Source organism: Lepidochelys kempii, chromosome 3 (genome assembly GCF_965140265.1).
Source record: "Lepidochelys kempii isolate rLepKem1 chromosome 3, rLepKem1.hap2, whole genome shotgun sequence".
NCBI lineage: Eukaryota > Metazoa > Chordata > Testudines > Cheloniidae > Lepidochelys > Lepidochelys kempii.
Window position 1 is genome coordinate 17,894,879 of NC_133258.1, and position 6,809 is coordinate 17,901,687.

The window sequence follows — 6,809 nt, forward strand, 5'->3', positions numbered from 1 at the left end:
AGCTTTCAGAGTAGCAGCCGACTTAGTCTGTATTCGCAAAAAGAAAAGGAGTACTAGTGGCACCTTAGAGACTAACCAATTTATTTGAGCATAAGCTTTCGTGAGCTACAGCTCACTTCATCGGATGCATTCAGTGGAAAATACAGTGAGGAGATTTATATACACACAGAACATGAAAAAGCTGATATTACAAACTACCCAAAACAAAAAAACAATACTGGTGAGCCAATGACTAAAAGCACATGAAGAGCTGACTGGTAGCAGCAGTTGTCACAAGATTTGCACTCACTCCTGCATGCATGTTTTAACAAGCAGTTTTAATAATCAGTGATACACTGTAAACACTTAAAGTTAACCTAAATTAAACACAGTCAAAACTTGCCAATTCACACTAATTAACAGGAGACCCATTGTGAATTAGTGTGAGCAAAGATTATTTAAAAAGCAAAGATAGTACTTCACTGAATGTACTTTGTTCATTTAGGGCCTGATTATGAACTCCTTTATGTTGACTAGTACCTTATTCTGCAAGTAGTCCCACTGAAATAAAGTTTATTCACCGAATGAAGTACCATTCAGTGTGAGTAAGAAGAGCAGAATCTTTAATTCAATAGTTGTAATTTACACTTATTGTATTGTGATACATCATAATGTACTAAATGTTCTGGAAGATATTTTGTAAAAACAATTAAGCTTTCCAAAATGGGATGAAGGGCTTGACTACCAATGATTTTGTACCTGGTAAGGCAGGGTGTGAATCTACAATGTGGACCCTGCTACAGCAGCTTTGACGTTTGAAATGGGAATTCACCAATGCACCCTAAGGAACTTTTAGCCCCTGGTAATAGGGTCTACACAGCATCTTGTTAGTGTGTGGCAAGATAGTGCACTGTAGATTTACTCCCTGGCTTGCCGTGCACTAGCTGGTTGTGTAGACAAGCCCCTCATTACAGCTGTCTGCTTCTAAATCTGTATTGAGAATAGGGGAGAGATTTTATAATTTGCACACACAAAAATGGCAATCAAGTATCAAAGTATGAATTAGTGACGCTCTACTGTATTGTGATTTTAATTTTATTTGCTTGAAGTTTTTAATTTGCATTGAGATCCTTGGATGAGGGACTAGATTAGTACAAGTGTTATTATTTTACCATGTTAAAGAAATGTATATCACATATCTCGCTAATATGTTGGTACTTTTTACAAAAGTTAAAGAACTAGCAAAATTGTTTACAAAACTGTCCAAATCTTAGAAGCTACTGCTGTGAGGCAGCTAGACTGTCCTCACACTGGACGTGAGCCTGCAAAGTGCTGAGCACTATGGCCCCAGTTCAGCAAAACACTTAAGCTTTACTTTAACTTAACACTGAAGTGCTTTACTTTAATTCTGGAGATCAGACCACTTCTGCAAAGGTATGTAGAACCAAAGTGGGCATGAGGGGAGCCATGAGATGTGCCTGGAGAAATGGTGTTGAGTCCTGAACTGCAGTCAGGTAGTTGATTTGGAAAATTGGTATTAAAGTACTGCTATAAATAAGAATGCAGCTGGTGGCATTTTGCTCCACCACTGACCTCCCTGAATGGGAAGTAGTGTCCCAATTAACTTGATGTCCGTTTTAGCCCCCTAGTAGTTCTCCTAACATACCTTCCACTGCAAGATCACGACTATTGAAAAAGCATGTGGGGCAGGAGGGACCCAAGCAAAAGGGGTCTTTTCAGCTGCACTATAATGTAAAAAAAATATGAAAAATATTGCCAAGTTAAAAGTGTGGTCATGATCAAGACCTCACTAAAACACTCTTGGTGCAGTTCATGCAACTTATTGTCTGGTAAGAACTACATGAGCTGCACAAGAGTAAATGGTCCTTTCCTTACTTTGTGGTAAGTGATAAGAGCAAACAGCCTACAATGAGTTCACTGAAAAAACCCTAACAGGATATTCACAACATGAATGCTACCATCTCTGTCCTTTTGTCATAAGGGATCAGAAGCTCTGTTGTGGACGATAATGACAACCCCTGAGCTTGTTTTATGATGTAGGAATGAATCTGGACATTAACAAAGTAAAGCATTGTTTGAGCTGCCACCACCCATCCCATCAAAGGAAAACAGAAGAAGCAGTGCACAGTAGCATATTTAAAATCAAACAGAAAACGAGGTGCAAGGGGTATTTTCTTTTTTTTAACAGTAAATTAAACAAAAATAAACCAGACCAGAGGAAAAAAATAATGACCTACATGTGACACAATTGAATGCCGACACATCAGCTGTCTTGCTTGACCCTAACAACCTGAGACAGAAGCCTCTGAAGTAATGTCTTCATATGCAGATTGTCATGACAGAATGTATGGAAAATGAGATTCTAGCAAAAATATATAGGAGCATATTCCACAGTAATTCCACACTCAGTTTTCCCATTGTCAAAGATGTTTTTGTCCCTTTTTCTGTGATCCCATTTCCGTGGGATGCTTGCTCTGTGGGGAGAATCACCTCAAGCTGTCCTGTCCTCAGATCTCACAAATTAAGGTTTAGGGATAAACCAGTAGTTGGATTATTATGCTTTACCTTAAATTAATAACACTTTACAAAATTAGTAAAGACATGATCCTAAAGAGTTTAGAAGCTAAAGGTTTGTTCTTGAGAGGTGCTCAGCACCTATGTGTGAAGTGCTGACTGCCCTCAAATGACACTGACTTCAGGACAGGGAGTTGCTATTTTAGGCTTAGCCTTCGCTACAAAGTTTTGCCAGCATAGCTATGCCGGATAGCAGTGTGAAAAAAATCACACCCCATAGTTGACATATGTGTATTGGGAAAACCCCTGGTGTAGATGCAACTATGTTGACAGAAGAATGCTTTTGTTGTCTTGGCTAATGTCATTCAGGAAGGTGGTGTAGCTATGTTTCTGTTGGCTAATAGTTCATCTCCACTGGGGGTTCTGCTAGCATAGCTATGGCCTCGGATAAACACAGTGAATGATAATAGATAAAGGGAGGGGTAGAGAAAATAGTAACAACAAACACAGAAAAAAAGATCAAATTCAGAGGTGATGCAAATCGTGCATCTCATACTGGTAGATAGGAGACTGTTATGGAAAAAGCAGGTGCTCCTCTTGTGGTGTTGTGAGAGAGATATTTGAAGATAAGGAAATTAAAATCTAAAAAACTCTGTTAACATGGAATTAAGATTACAGGTGTTCAACAGTGCCCTCTGCTTCTTGTGCCATTTCTGAACTCAAGAATATACTTCCCAAAACTCAAATATTGGAAATGCAGAGTTAAAATATCTTCCTCCCACACATCTCTCTTACAAGAGTGTTATAGCCACACAGTGGGAAAAAGCTAGAGGAGTCAATGCTTCTGTAAAGTTTAATGCACAATGGGAAAGTGGTTTTATGGCAGACGGATGAATAAGCATTAATGAACAGCTGTTAAATCCATGAAGTGAGAGCAGTTGACTAAAATTGGATCTGATCTGACTATAAATCTGCAACATGAAAAAGTAATCTAAGTGAAAATTTAAAGCAGCATAGAACACAAGAAACAATGACACTGTCAAGACAGTTTGAGCTACTTTTACGTATGGTATGACAGTGCCAAAAACATATATATGGTAGTAACATAATAGCTATGGTGAGAATTCCTAAGTATGAAACACAATTTAAGAAGAAAGTACAATGAGGAAACTATATTGTAACATAGCATATAAAACAGAACACAAACTCCCAATAAGAATGGTTAAAGCTTAGCAAGGGCTAAGGAGCTTTGGGTTCTGCTCCTGCTACAGATTTTCTGATTGATGTTGAGCAAGTTAGTTAATATCTCCCTGTCCCAACTCTCCATCTAGATAATGGGGTAAATAAATGTATCCTTTTCCCAACCTTTGTCTCTTTGTCTACTTATACTGAAAACTCTCTAGGGCAGAAACTTTTTCATTATATGTCTGTACAACACCTAGTATGGTGATGCTGCAATGATACGGGGGCTCTAGGTGCTCTGTAACAATAATTGTCACAGTAAAAAGTAAGATGATTGACAGTTGCAATTGCTGCACACTGTGAAAATAATATATAACACTAAATGTTAGTTAAAAACTCAAATTAAGAGATTTATTGAGCCACAATAACTGGTATAAAGTGTGTCAGAGATGTCAATGAAATTAAAGCATCCAAATGGTTTGTCCTAAATGTTATTTTTGTCTGTTATTGAAATTTCCCGAGGGATTTTTTTTTAACAGGGTTAACTTTCATTCCAGTATGAAGGGAATAGTACAGTGGCATTTGGATCACAGTTAAGAGTATCATAAATCATAGAATCATAGAACTGGAAGGAACCTCAAGAGGTCATCTTGTCCAGTCCCCTGCACTCAAAGCAGGACTAAGTATTATCTAGACCATCCCTGACAGGTGTTTGTCCAACCTGCTCTTAAAAATCCCCAGTGATGGAGATTCCACAACCTCCCTAGGCAATTTATTCCAGTGCTTAACCACTCTGAAAGTTAGGACATTTTTCCTAATGTCCAACCTAAACTGCCCTTGCTGCAATTTATGTCCATTGCTTCTTGTCTTATCCTCAGAGGTTAAGAAGAACAATTTTTCTCCCTCTTCCTTGTAACAACCTTTTATGTACTTGAAAACTGTTATCATGTCCTTTCTCAGTCTTCTCTTTCCAGACTAAACAAACCCAATTTTTTCAGTCTTCCCTCATTGGTCATGTTTTCTAGACCTTTAATCATCTTTGTTGCTCTTCTCTGGACTTTCTCCAATTTGTCCACATATTTCCTGAAATGTGGCACCCAGAACTGGACACAATACTCCAGTTGAGGCCTAATCAGCATGGAGTAGAGCAGAAGAATTACTTCTCGTGTCTTGCTTACAATACTCCTGCTAATACATCCCAGAATGATGTTTGCTTTTTTTGCAAGAGCGTTACACTGTTGACTCATATTTAGCTTGTGATCCACTTTGACCCCCAGATCCCTTTCCGCAGTATTCCTTCCTAGGCAGTCATTTCCCATTTTGTATGTGTGCAACTGATTGTTCCTTCCTAAGTGGAGAACTTTGCATTTGTCCTTATTGAATTTCATCCTATTTACTTCAGACCATTTCTCCAGTTTGTCCAGATCATTTTGAATTTTAATCCTATTCTCCAAAGCACTTGCAACCCCTCCCAGTATTGTCCGCAAACTTTATAAGTGTACTCTCTATGCCATTATCTAAATCATTGATGAAGATATTGAACAGAACCGGACCCAGAACCGATCCCCGTGGGACCCCACTCATTATGCCCTTCCAGCATGACTGTGAACCACTGATAACTACTCTCTGGGAACGATTTTCCAACCAGCTATGCACCAACCTTATAGTAGCTCCAGCCAAGTGGAATTTCCCTAGTTTGTTTATGAGGTCATGCGAGACAGTATCAAAAGCCTTACTAAAGTCAAGATATACCACATCTACTGCTTCCCCCCATCCACAAGGCTAGTTACCCTGCCACAGAAAGCTATCAGGTTGGTTTGACAAATCCATGCTGACTGTTATTTATCACCTTATTATCTTCTAGGTGTTTACAAACTGATTGCTTAATTATTTGCTCCATTATCTTTCCGGATACAGAAGTTAAGCTGACCGGTCTGTAATTCCCCAGGTTGTCCTTATTTCCCTTTTTATAGATGGGCACTATATTTGCCCCTCTCCAGTCTTCTGGAATGTCTCCTGTCTTCCATGACTTTTCAAAGATAATTGCTAATGGCTCAGATATCTCCCCAGTCAGCTTCTTGAGTATTCTAGAATGCATGACATCAGGTCTGGTGACTTGAAGACATCTAACTTGTCTAAGTAATTTTTGACTTGTTCTTTCCCTGTTTTAGGCCCTGATCCTACCTCATTTTCACTGGCATTCACTATGTTAGATGTCCAATTGCCACCAACCTTCTTGGCGAACATTGAAACAAAGAAGTCATAAAGCACCTCTGCCATTTCCACATTTTCTGTTATTGTCTTTCCCCCCTCATTGAGTAACGGACCTCCTCTGTCCTTGGTCTTCCTCTTGCTTCTAACGTATTTGTAGAATGTTAGGATGCATCTGATCTTGTTACACCACCTTAGCTTCATAGGAAAAATGTTATTTTAAGTAATTGCAGCATGTGATATTAAGCTCATTTTGAAATTCTGGTACATGGGGTCATCACTAACATCTAAAGTCATGCAGAGAGCCACATCCCCAACACTTGCTTCAAGTTGCAGTGATGTTATTTATTGTAGCAGGGAAAACCCAGATCTCATATTCTTGGCTGGTAAGGAGGAATAGACATCAAACTATTTCATTTTGAAATGTATTTATTTAAAAAAAATTAATCCACATATGCAGCCTAATCTGTGCTCTTTGATCAGATTCTAAACTGCTTTCAGGAGGCACTGTGTCTTTTTATGTGTTTGTACAGTGCTATCACTATGGGGCCCCCGACCCTGACAGGTCATCCTCTGGGCACTGCCCCAAAGCACACTGGCTTGAGGTTTCTGAACTCTTATGCCGAGGGCACTCTTCTCCCAAGAGTGAGTATTTGTATGGGCAATTTTAATGTACAGTAACTTCTCGGTTAATGTTGTAGTTATGTTCCTGAAAAATGCTACTAAGCAAAACGATGTTAAGCGAATCCAATCCCTCCCCCCCACCGCATACCTGCCGCACAGCAAGCAGGAGGCTCCGGGGAGCAGCTCCAAGGCAGAGGGCAGGAGCAGCACATGGCAGTGCGGGGAGGGACAGCTGAACTGCCAGGCAATTGACAGCCTGCTGGGCGGCTGCTGCACAG